The sequence below is a fragment of the Narcine bancroftii genome, chromosome 8 (genome assembly GCF_036971445.1).
Source record: "Narcine bancroftii isolate sNarBan1 chromosome 8, sNarBan1.hap1, whole genome shotgun sequence".
NCBI lineage: Eukaryota > Metazoa > Chordata > Chondrichthyes > Torpediniformes > Narcinidae > Narcine > Narcine bancroftii.
The window spans coordinates 166828212-166841255 of record NC_091476.1 but is presented as its reverse complement, the minus strand read 5'-3'; the positions used below and the strand labels follow the sequence as shown (position 1 = coordinate 166841255).

At 40.0% G+C, this 13044-nt stretch overlaps 1 protein-coding gene across 1 annotated transcript in view; it reads left to right on the top strand.

The window, feature by feature from the left end:
- The window catches only part of LOC138742142 (CUB and sushi domain-containing protein 2-like), a 938722-nt gene that overhangs the window by 487888 nt on the left and 437790 nt on the right, over nt 1–13044 (top strand). The gene's annotated exons all lie outside the window — the stretch shown is intronic.

Genomic DNA, 13044 nt, shown 5'->3' with positions numbered 1-13044 from the left:
AGGGCCAGAATTAATTCTCATCTTTTCTCTTATCTTTTGTTGGTCTGGGCTCCTCTCCCTGTCATTCTTCAATCTTTATTCTGTTGCCTTCCTGCTCTTTGTTTATACTTTGAGGAAAGGCTCAGGCCCAAAATATTGGTAATATATCTTTACCTTCGATGGATATTGCAAGACCGACTGAGTTCCTCCAGCATTTCTGTGTGTTTTTATTGTTCATATTCATCCCTATTTTTCTTCCCATTCTTAAAAAAGGGAATGTTCAACATTATTACAATGGATCTGTGTTAATATTAACATTTAGATTAATGTTAAGATATATTTCATGTAAAACTGTCTTAGAAAAATAACATAGAATTAAGTGCATTTTTAGTGAGGGAATTGTGAGCTGGTCGAGGGTAACACACACCCATACAATACATTCAGAAATCATTTGGAGTCACAGCATCTGGACAGAACTAATGGTATTGAAGTGGTTTTTAATTGATTCAAGATCAATGAAGTGTTTGCTTTATTAAAAAAAACTGAAGTATTCAAGAACTCAAGAAGAACTGCTGGAGGAGGTCATCTGTTTAAATAAACACAGGTTTTTATTTGTGGTCATTAGACTTCTCAATGTCATAAAAACTGCTTAAGTCTCTTAGAACAGAGATGAGGTCAGAGCTTGTTATGCATATGTAGTGGTTTTGGAAAAGGCAAGAAGTTTTTGCAGAAATGAGATTAAAATTGTTAAAGATTCCAGTATATGGTCACATGTTTTACAGAATTGAGGTTGACATCATTGATGATGTAAATGTTACATAATTTGGAGAAATAAATTATGAAATTCAGACATTTTTGGATCAATGCCAAGTCAAGATCATGTGACACAAATTTAATTACTGTAACAAGAATAGGGGCTGTGTTATGTGTTACTCACAATCAGAAAACGGAACACAGATAAAGTAGATTTCAAAAGAATAGCTTTACGATGAAGAGGACAGTTTCATTGTTTGGAAAACAGATTCCAAAATATTCATTCAACAGAAAAAGATTTGACCTCCTGGAAAGACAGGACTTTGGATTCTTTGGTATATTGTTTTCTGTTATTTTATTTAATATCTGATTGAGATCTTCCCAAAATTATTCTACTCTCTCACATGTCCAGATTGCATGAATTGTTGTTCCCATTTCTTTTTTACATCGAAAACATCTATCAGATACTGTTGGGTCCCATTTATTTAACCTTTGAGGTGTAATGTATAGTCTGTGTAACCAGTTATATTGTATCATACGTAAAAATGTATTATGTCAACCTGGAAATTGGAAGATAATTTGAAAATACAACAATGGTATATAGAAATGAATAAATGTATTCCATTAGAAAAAATAACATATAGTTTAAGAAATAATATTGAAATATTCGAACAAATATGGGAGCCTTACATTAAATACAATAGCGAAAACCTACCGGGGACAAGCATTACCTAAGTTGATGGAAGGAGAAGGAAAGAAAATGAATGGACTCAGTAGAATTTCTGGTGTATTTTTGTTGAATGACAACATTGTCTGACTGGTTTAATGTAACCTAGATTGTATACCTAAAATGGATGGGAGGGGGGGGTGGGGGGGTGGCTTGGGAGGAGGGAGGGGGGGGAGAAAAAGTCACTGTATATGTGTGAAAAAGATCTAAGGTAATTTTATCAGTCTGTTATTAAATGAACAGAAATAGTAATTACATCTCTGAAGTTGCCTGCCAGGATACATTCAGGTTGAACACTCCCAATAACTCTTCTCAACTCTCTCTCTCTCTCTATCTCTCCACCCCCTCCCACCCCACCCCGTTTCAGCTTTTTAATATGCAATATTAGTTATTTTGAATCAACACATCAAGGAGCAATGAACATCCCTACAGCTGTTGTTAGAAGCTAGAACATCCTAATGACTGATAATTTCTACAAAATGAGTTTGATCATTTTGAGTATCAGATGTTATACATAAGTATGACACAGGCTGATGCACAAAACATTTTGTACAAACAGACTGATTTGATGCTACCACTGTAATCAGTATATTCTAATTAAAATGAGGGAAAAAATGAGAGGAGAAAAAGGACAAATTAACCAGAAGGAAACTTTAGTTAACAAATTTGCATATTTGCAAACTCTTTGCTTAAGTCGTCCTGAAATATAATGAGCAATATTGCACCTGATTGTGACTGGAGTATTGAAATGCAGAATTTGGAGATGCTGTTGGAGGTTAGGGGCTGGTGTATCTGACCCTGCCCTTCCCCCCCCTGTATTCACCACTGATTCCAGCAGTTCAAGACCTGATGCCTGATATACTTCACATACAGTCACTCAACTTCAAGCCTGCTATAGCCTGAATGAAGATCCAAATATGAACATTTGTTAAAAAAATATATAAATGCAGGCAAGATGTTTGTTCATGTTTCATTGCCTGACTCTTTTACTATTTTAATTAATTTTTTAAGCCTCAGACTGAATATGCCTGAGATGGTCTGATCTTGGAAGTCGGCTCAGGGCTGGTCAGTACTTGGAGGGGAGACCGCCTAGGAGCACCAAGTGCTGTAGGTTTTATGTGAGAAGTGCTGGAGGAAGTGGTGACTCTCTGCCTGCCTTATAGTAGACAAAAGATAAAGAATTTCAAGTATGTTATATTCTAAATGTAGTGTTATATAACAATGATGGAACTCATCGGAGCTTATCTTTTCCTTGTTAAATATTATGTTTTTTAAAATGATTTAAATTGTTTTAAATGTCTTGAATTATGAGATACATGAGATACATTTTAAAATAAGACTTTGAGAGCGGCAAGAATGTGAAATACCATCAGGGCCATTGAGAAGTAAGGTATTAGTATCAATACCTGAGACTGAGTCATTGCTTATCACCCACTTATTTCTTTGGAGGGCATTTAGGCTTGAAGGATCAGCCTGGCTGACCCTTCATATCCTGGTCAGACTTGTGTGGCAGGTAAGCAAATTGAATCTGAGGAGTGCCATAATACGACCCAGAAATCCGAGCCAGGACACTCACACTGGCAATGAATGACTTGGAACCTGATGCTGAGAGACAGAGCATTATATTTCTTGAAAGCTGGGCCAAGGCACAATCCCAGGAGCTTCGATAGGGCTTCGTGGGAATGGTGTTAAAGGCCAAGGACAGAGGGCAGTGGAATGGAGAACAGATTCCCACCAAAGAGTCCCTTGTTCACTTTGATTTTGAGAAAAACAAAGGCTGATTTGGAATTGTGCCAATATTAAATTGAACACAGTTAATTTATTGTTGCAATTATCATATGAAAATTATGGTTTTGCAGTCTTACCAGAATTAAGTGGAACGTAGTAAATCAGTAATAATAAGTTTGAATTCCATTGAACGTGCTTGACAAAGTTAAACATTTGGATTATTAGACAAATTGGCACTTCTTCTCCACAGGAGACATTTTCTCATCTGAATAACTGTAGCAGTGAACATGCACAAAGTAGACAACATGGAGAGTATTTTCTTTCCACCATTTATATTAATTGAATAAAATTTTGTGAATTCCCTGCAAGTTGATGTTTTCCCCAGCCCACATAATATCACTGCAAGAACTCAGCCTCGAACCCCAGGAGAAAAAAAATTCCTTTTTTAAAGGATCAATTTAACACAAAAGCATCCAACTCTTCTTTCATGTTGCAGATTGTCACATATATTGAAGCAATTTTTCTTGTGCTAAGGTGCTTCTAACCCCCGAGCAAAATATTTAGCAAATATACTGTAAGTAATAAATGTAACTGTTTAAGCAATTCGATGTAATTGTTTTATTTTGTGTACATGTATTAATAAGATGTTTGAAAGGAACAAATATTGAGAACATTTTGAGAGTCACCCTTCAAAATGTATGTTGCCTATGAATATTGGAACATACACATAAAGATTCTTTGCTTTGCTTCTTTGAGATTCAGTGATTTACTTCAGTACTGTAATGTAGCACCATTTTGATCCTTTGCATGGTCAATTGTAGGTTCCCTTGCCTGATTTTAAAGGGAGGTATGGTTAATGTCTGAGCAAAAGTATGTGATATCGATAGTTGCATTTAATACATACTCAAGATGTGTTCCACACAAAGAAGTAATTCTCTCCATGACAAGGCTCCACTTTTTATCCAGGATATTAATGGCGAGTCAGAGGTTGGTGAAGGTAATCGATAATGTGCCCCACAGTTTGCTGGTCCAGTGCACTTACCATGTAGTAGTACTTTGTGGCATCAGCAGTTATATGGCATATGTGGAATTGGGCTTCAGCTTGTTCAAACCTTACTTGTGGTTGTGACGTCCAGAAGGTGGGCAGTTTGAGTGAAACTGCATTCTGTAGATCTGAATTATTTCCTTCCAGGAATTTGCAATCCAAAAGAGGCAGTTTTAGATTGTTGGAGTCACCACTGTAGCCAACCTGCTGAATCAGAGAATGGAAAAGAAACCGCCCAGCCATTCGCTGCAAGGATCTCATCACGCCTTCGGATTCCAGCTCTGGCAAGAGCACAAACCATCAAACAATGGTTAGAGAACCGAGTGGCGTGATCTGCTACAAGACCAATGTTTTCGATGTGGTCAAGAAATACATATTTTCTTGAATTCAATCTGGTCATTCCCTAAAGTGAGGCTTTTATTACTATGCGTGAATATATGTGGTGTGTGTGTGTGGGTGTGTGTGTGTGTGTGGAATACCCAAACTTAGGCACATTTCTAGAAAGTCAGTTTCACAGTTCCATTTTGGAAATTCTGTATTGAAACTCACGCTTTTAAAGTGATGCCCAGAAGGAGTTGGGAGAGATTGAGCGACCAGAAAACTTACGAATCCTTGTTGAGTTTCCTGCTGAGAAATGTTCTTTCATATGAATTGTTGTCACAACTCCTCTTTTCGATGCTTTGGGGAAACAAAATGAGCGACTTCCATGATGGTTCCAAAAATCTCAGCACGGTCAGTTGAAGTGACCTTTCTTATGTTCACAGTGTGGTTAAATAATTCCCCTTCAAAATGACCCTTCCTTTGGTCACAATGTGGTTCAATAACTCCCCGTCAAAATGACCTTTCCTTTGGTCATGGTGGATTCAATAATTCCCATTATGGGAGAATCAGTCATTCCACATAGAGTCACTCTCCCTCTGTCTTCAATAGAAAACTAGTGGTCAAATCTGCTGTCTCTATAAGAGTCCCACTCATGTGACTCCCTCTCATCACCTGGATAAAGCAACAAATGTTTCTCTCTCTTCCTCCAGAGGATAAACCTTGAGCATAGTCAGCACCTGATTGTTGCCATTCAGTTCTCACCACAGTTGTGAATGGTCGTAGCTGGTACCAGCCCTTAAAGTGACATTCCTTAAATGAAAGCAGGAGCTTGTAATAAGGGGGAAAATCAGGGTCTATCAAACATTGGCCCATTAAATAATGAGTGACAAATCAGCAAACCAAGCTATTGTGCTTTGCACTGACACATGGTAATGAGTCAAGTATAGTATATTGTTATCTAATTGAACAAGAACAACTCGATGAAACAGTTTTCTCTAGTCCTCGGTGCAAACCACACACATACAGACAAACAATACATATACAGGACAAGTGTTTATATAAATAAATAAAGAAATAAATGTTATTTCGTGAATATGAGAGTCTAGGGAGGTTAGCATGAGCAGTTTTTCGATCGAGGGAAGAAACTGTTCTCAACCTGACGGTGCCGACTCTGATAAGAGCTACTTCAAGGTGTCCATCATGTCCTTTTTCTGACTTAGAAATTTACCATTGGGAGTTTTCAATATGCATGTGGGTGCTCCAACTCTGAGTATTTTATTTTGATGCAAAATTGATATTCCAGACATTTTATTTTTATATTCCACTTTGAAACTCTCCTTTTTTTAATTCCTTCATATTTAAATCTCTACTTCATGAGTTTCTAATGTAGTTATGCATTTTGGATTGATTCTCTATTTTTAATGTATTGTTCCTCATGCAGTTATTAATTTATGGATTTTTTTGGCAAGTAAATTTTTGGTCCTTTCAGGTATCACATTGAATTATTTTCAGAATCAGACTTTATTGTCATGAACAAGCATGAAATGTGATGTTTTGTGCCAGCATCAAAGTGCAAACGTTCATCTTATAAATATCTCACAACATTAATATTTTAAAAAATAGTGTCCAAAAAGTAAGGCAGCATCTTAGGAATTTTTGTTAATACTTTATTTAAAATATAACAACCTAGCAAGCATATCACAATATTTCAAACTTAATTCAAACATGGGATAGTTTATAAAAAAGAAAAAAAGTGTAAAGAAATATAAAAGAAAGAAAAACCTCCTACAGACCCCCTACAAACCAAAAAAAAGAAAAAAGGAAAAGAAGAGGGCAAGTAAAACAACACAAGGAGAACTTCACTTTCCGATACTTTTAAACATATAAATATTTGTAGAGACCTATAAGAGAAAGGGTATGTTTGAGGTTCATTTAAAATTTAATACCAACAGTTTGTAAATATGGGCTTCAAATTTCACAAAATGTATGATATTTATCTTTTAAACTATAAGTAATTTTCTCACATGGAATATAATTACAAACTTCTGCATGCCGTCTATCCATTCCCAGGTCAGCATTTGACTTCCAGGTAATAGCAATACATTTTCTAGCTATTGCCAAGGCAATTTGAACAATTTTTACTTGATATATATTCAGTTTTAATTTATGTTTAATCCCTCTAACATTTCCCAGTAAAAATAGCATTGAATCCTGTGATAATCTTACTCCAGTTATTCATTCTAATAAATTACCGATTTCAAGCCAAAAAGGTTTAATTGTGGAACACTGCCCAGTCAAATGCAAAAAATGTACCAACTTCTTTTCCACATCTAAAACATAAATCTGAATAAATATAATTTATATTAGGTAACTTTTGTGGTGTTAAATAGAACTGATGAGATTATTTAGGAATCCGATGGCAGCAGGGAAGAAGCTGTCCTTGTGCCACTGAGTGCTCGTCTTTAGGCTCCTGTATCTTTTCCCCAATGGTAGCAGAGTGAAGAGGGTATGGCCTGGGTGGTGGGGATCCCTGAGGATAGAGGCTGCTCATTTAAGACACCACCTCATGTAGATGTCCTTGATAGAGTGAAGTCTGGTGTTTGTGATGTTGCAGGCCACGTTAACAACCCTCTAGAGTCTATTCTTGTTCTGAAAGTTGGCAGCTCCATACTAGGCGGTGCTGCAACTAGCCAGAATGCTCTCCATGGTACACCTATAGAAGTTTATGAGAGTCTTCAATGACTTACTGAATCTCCTCAGACACCTCACAAATTATAGCCACTGGTGGGCCTTCTTTGTAATTGCATCAACATGGAAGCTCCAGGACAGATCCTCGGAGATGCTGACACCCAGGAATTTGAAGTTCTTGAGCCTCTCCACTCCTGAGCCCTCAAGGAGGACTGGATGGTGTTCCTCTGACTTCCTTAGTTTTGCTGATGTTGAGTGCAAGGTTGTTGTCGTTACACCGTTCAACGAGCTGATCTATCTCCCTCCTGTACATTTCCTCATTGCTGTTGGTGATTCTGTGAACTGTGGTGTCATCAACACCTATTTTCAGCACCTATTGATCTTATCTAATTTTACACATAAGCATATGTGCTGAATTTAACATCTGTCTCATTAGCTTAAAGTTGGCTTTATCCAAATTTGAAATAAATTGTTTAGCAACGTCTGTTAGATAACACCTTTAGATGTAATCTCAAAACAGATTTGTCACTCATTATTTAATGGGTTTAAAGGACAAATAATAGAAGAAAAAAATATCCTGAATACATTAAATACATTCACTGCACCTGATTTGTTTTAGCTTTACACAATTTTTGGTTGTTTTGAGTGTTACGGGTTAAATATGTTATATTATATAAAATATGTATTTAAGAGAGATAGATTGTGGAGTTTAGTGTAGGTCACTTCACAAATAGACAGTAACATTTTACAAAAGAGATCTCATTTGAAATGCAAGAGCTTACCATAAGCTGAGACTTCATGTCCCCAGTGATTTTATAGAAACTGTGAAGAATGCCTATGGAGACTATGGGGTGTTAATTGGACTGATGTTGAGGAAGAAATGGATTGTTGGCTTTAAAGCAACGCATGTCCAGGCTCAGAAATTGATTCTGGTGCCAGCAATCTGTCTGGTTGCAGTTTGCTGTTCTAAGAGGGATCATGTGGTTTTGCAAACAGAAAGAGAAAAAAATGTGATTCTTTGGAAGGAGAGAGAGAGAGAGAAAAGTCAGTTCTACATTGCTGCAGTAGCTTTTGGAGGCTTCAACATGGCAAACTGACAGGCTTGATGAAAACCCTTGTAGTCCTTACAAGAGGAAATGGCTGGCTAGAGTGTTTCTACTGAAATAAGGGAAACAAGAGGAACTCTGTGGTGACCTGGAAGAAGAGATGATCATTTGGAAAACCCATGATGGGGCAAGACACTGAAGTGACTGTTTGGAGGGTATCAGTTTGTGTGTGTCCCAACGAGCAACAAATATCTTTCTGAAATCAACTAGAACTTCCTGAGCAATAACCATTTACCTTTAAGCACCAGAGCCTGGTGAAAATTCATAAATGTTAAATTCTGTGCACAATTGTCTGATACCAGTGAATTTGGAGGTGAATAATTGGACTAAATTGGACTAAATAACTTTCCTAAAGATATACACATTACATACATGTGCACTTAGAATTAGAAGGGGGTTAAGTTAATAGTAATAATTTAAAGTTTGATCCTGTTTTTAAGTTTAAAGAAAATTAAAAGCAACTTTTGTGTAAATAATCATTTGTCTTGGTGAATTTCTATTCCTGCTGGGTTTTGGGGTCCTTTGGGCTCATAATTACGAGTATTATAATTTGAACAAAAGAATGATAATTGGGAATATCAGGGACAGATTGTTTTACACAATGTCCTTTGATTTTCATTTTGAGCTTCATTGTATGTTGAACAAGTGATTTTTAAAATATAAATATGCAAGAGGAATTGAATGCAAATGTGAGGCGGTTATGCTTTAGAGCAGTGGGTATTCATGAGACTATATATGAAATGCTGTACTGAATACTAATGGGTTTCTTATTTAGACAAGGTATACATGTGTCTGCCTGTCCCGCATTGGACTTGTCAGCCACAAACGAGCCTGCAGCTGACGTGGACATTACCCCTCCATAAATCTTCGTCCGCGAAGCCAAGCCAAAGAAGAAGAAGACATGTGTTAGAAGCATTTCAGAAATGATTTGCTTGACTGATATCAGGAAAAGGTCCGGTGTCTTATCAGGAAGTGTTGGACTGATTAATATTTGTATCCACTGGAGTTTGGAGAAGTAAGAAGTGACAACAGAAATGTTAACATGGTCTATGTGGAGAGGATACTTCACCTTATTCCAGAATAAAGCACAGGGTCACTGTTTAAAAATAAGTCATCATCTATTAAAGATAGAGATCAGGCCATTTGTTTTTCTTTCAGAAGGTCCAGAGTCTTTGCAACTCTCTTCCTTAAAGAGCAGACTCCGAATATTTTTAAGGAAGAGCCAGCTTCTTGATGAGCAAGATTACAATGTGTATGTGGGAATGCAGAGTTTAACGTTACTTTTGGATATGCCATGACGTTATTGCATGCTGGAGTGGTCTTGAGGGTCTGAGTGACCTTCTGCTGCTCTTCACCTGTATGCTTGTCTAATCTCGTGATGTTTCAGATCGATTGATCAGCAAATTTTGCTGGAGACACTCTGCAGTACAGGCAGCATTTATGGAAAGAGAGACAGAGTAGGTGTTTCTACTTATGATCTTTCAACAGAAATAGTCTCAACAATCTTGATGTTTGCTGACCAATGAGCATTCCATGTTTATTCCACACTCTACCTCTAATTTAGTGAGCTTCCAAGCAACAAATATTCTGACCACACCCAGATGAACATCTCCCCTTCCTGCCCCTCCCTGATTGTGAATAGAAGACTCTCATTGTTGCCACTTTCCATTCTTACATCTCCAACACATTCCCTTCCTCCTCACTTACTTTACAATAACATTGCCCACCAGAGCTGGCTACTCCCCTGGACTTAAATTATTTCCTTTGTCAGCTCTGCATTAATATAGTATGCAAGGCCACCTTAATTGAACCATAGGTGTCATTGAATTTCCAATCATCTCGAACTACTGCATCACAAGCAGCCACACATTTGTAACCATACCCTATATATGAAGTGGCACAGTCATGTAGTTTGTAGGGGTCTTGCCCCACAGCTCCAGTGGCCAAGTTCGAATCTGATCTCTGCTGCCATCTGGGTGGTATTTGCATGTTTGCCCATTGGCTGTGTTCATTTCCTCCCAGGCCCTCAAGATGTGTGGGTCGGTCAGTTAAGCCTTGTCTCCACCGTGCAGGTGAATTATAGAATGTGGGGAGAGTGGAGGTGAATGCGAGCAATTAATTGGGATGGGTCCTTGATAGTAAGTTCTGGCTTGGTGGACTGGAGTAACTGTTTACCTGCTGTGTACCTTTAACGTTTGGTGTTTGGCCACTTCATGTAAAGGCAGTTCATGGATCAAGAACCCAAAAAATGACCAAACTACAAGCTACAAAAAGTGCAATGAGGAGATAGGGACCAGGATGTGATATGATTAGCACATTCCTTGCTCACCCCCTGTGATTTTTTTTTTTCATTTTGATGTCCACAGAGCACCAATTTGATTTTTTTTAAATTCTGCCCAATACCCTTTGGAATGGAAATCAATCCAAAGCCACCAAAAGAGCCCTTCAGTTAACCAAACAAAGAGCTGCTCAAAAAGAATAAAGAAAAAAAAAGAAGAGCTGGTCCAATCAAAACAGGACTATAGGGTACTGGACAGAAAGTGCTACACAGTGAGTGACAGGTAGAGGGCAAGACTATTGGGGAGGGGGGCTGGGGGGGAGTTTGTTAGAAAAAGGAGTTGGTAAAGAACAGATGGAAACAGTGAAGCCAGAAAGAGGTAGGAATTGCCTCAACTTAGAAAAATCAGTGTTCATGGTTCATGCCAAGAGGGATGGAAGGCAAGGAAGGGTGCTCGGTGGTGTAAGATGTTACATTCAGGTTACTATCATCTCTCAACGTTGGGACTAAAGAATTCGGGACACTTGTCATTTTTAAATCTCTAGTTCAGTATTGCTGCGCGTGTGAGAGTAGGAAGGTAGGGAGGGCCCCAAACCTACATTACAATAACTATTTCATGTACTGATGTCATTGCTGAGAACGTTAAAGGCCAGGCACAAACTGCACCTTAAATCTCCAAGTTTGAGAAGTGTTCTTTTTCCTTAAGTTTCTGTTCCAACATATATTAGGAGCCATAAGTGAGCATGAACAGGGATCATTGAGGATGTCATTTTTACTTTTTTTTAAAAATTGTTGCTGTGGTGGTGTGAAAAGTGGAAGAAACACAGCCACCATGTTGAGGGTTGTTAACAACTGTTTTTATTCAAATTCAGCACGCCCCTTTAAGGGCAGCATGAGCTCATTCACCTGGTGACATCAAAATCGCTGCCCAGGGTGCCTACTGGAAGGGATGCTGGAGTCAGAGAGAAACCTCTGACGACGCCATTTCCCCATGGCTGCCCCGCCGCATGGTGATACAAGCGGGGCCGGTTCACCATGAGGATATGCACCACCACACAACCCCCCCCACCCCCCAGAACTGACTACGTGTCCTGTCGCTTTGGTGGCTGGCCCTGGCGGTTGGGCGCGGCTGTCTACATCGGCGGTGATAAGTCCAGATGGGCCGCCTTCAGGCGGTCCACTGTAAAAAGTTCCTCTCTCCCCCCATCATCCAGTGTAAAAGTTCCGCCGGACTGGTGCAAGACTTTGTATGGTGCCTTGTACAGTCGCTGTAGCGGTGCACCTTGTGGTCCCCTCCACAAGAAAACGAACTGGGCCGAGTTGAGGTCTTTGGGGAGATTAAATGGCTGGGTGCCGGGGTGGGGAGCTAGGGAGGCCAGTTGCCTGCATAGGTCCACCAGCAGGTTTTTGTCAGTGGCCATGGTGTCAGGGTCTGGGCCGAAAATCTCACCCGGCAGGTAAAGCGGTGCACCATAGACCATCTCTGCTGCTGGAGCCTGCAGGTCCTCCTTGGGTGCTGTCCTAATCCTGAGGAGGACCCAGGGTAGATCGTCCGCCCAGTCTGGTTCAGAGAGCATGGCCATAAGCGATTCCTTCATGTGCCTGTGGAATCTCTCCATCAACCCGTTGGACTGCAGGTGGTATGCTGTGGTGTGGTGGAGCTTGACCCCCTGGAGCTTCGCCATCTGAGTCCACAGGGGCAGACGTAAACTGCACCCCTCTGTCGCTAGTGATGTGCGCTGGGACTCTGAAATGAGCAATCCATTGGCTGACCAGAGTCCTGGCTCTGTGGAGCCAGAGTCTCTGTGGAGGCCTCCTTAATCGGGACGGCCTACAGCCACCTTGTGGCCTGGTCCACCACTGTGAGGAGGTAACGAGTCTCCTTGGACACCGGCAAAGGCCCGACGACATCAACGTGGATGGTTTTTTTTGCCGGTGTCCAAGGAGACTCGTTACCTCCTCACAGTGGATGTGTTGGAATCTGCAAACCACCAGGTCTAATTTCTGGATGGGGGCTCGCGTGTGTCACTTCTGGCACCTGGTACAGTTCCTCACCAGTTCCACCACCTCCTTCTTCAGCCCGTGACACACAAACCACTCCGCAACCATCTGCACATTTGTCTTTACTGCTGGGTGAGCGAGGTCTTGGATCAGACTGAAGACCTTCGCCTTCCAGTACGGCGGGACCTCCGGGTGCGGTGTGCCTGTTGAGACATCACAGAGCAATGTGTCCAGACTGTTGGACATCCTTGAGTTTGAGGCCCGAGATGGCGGTATGCAAGGCCTGCGTCTCTGTATCGTTCCTCTGTGCCTGAGCCAGTTGCTCATAATCAAGGCCGGGCGCGAGAGTGTTGATAGCTAGACAGGAGAGCGCATCCACCACTAAATTGTCCTTGCCAGCCCTGTGTCGGATGTCAGT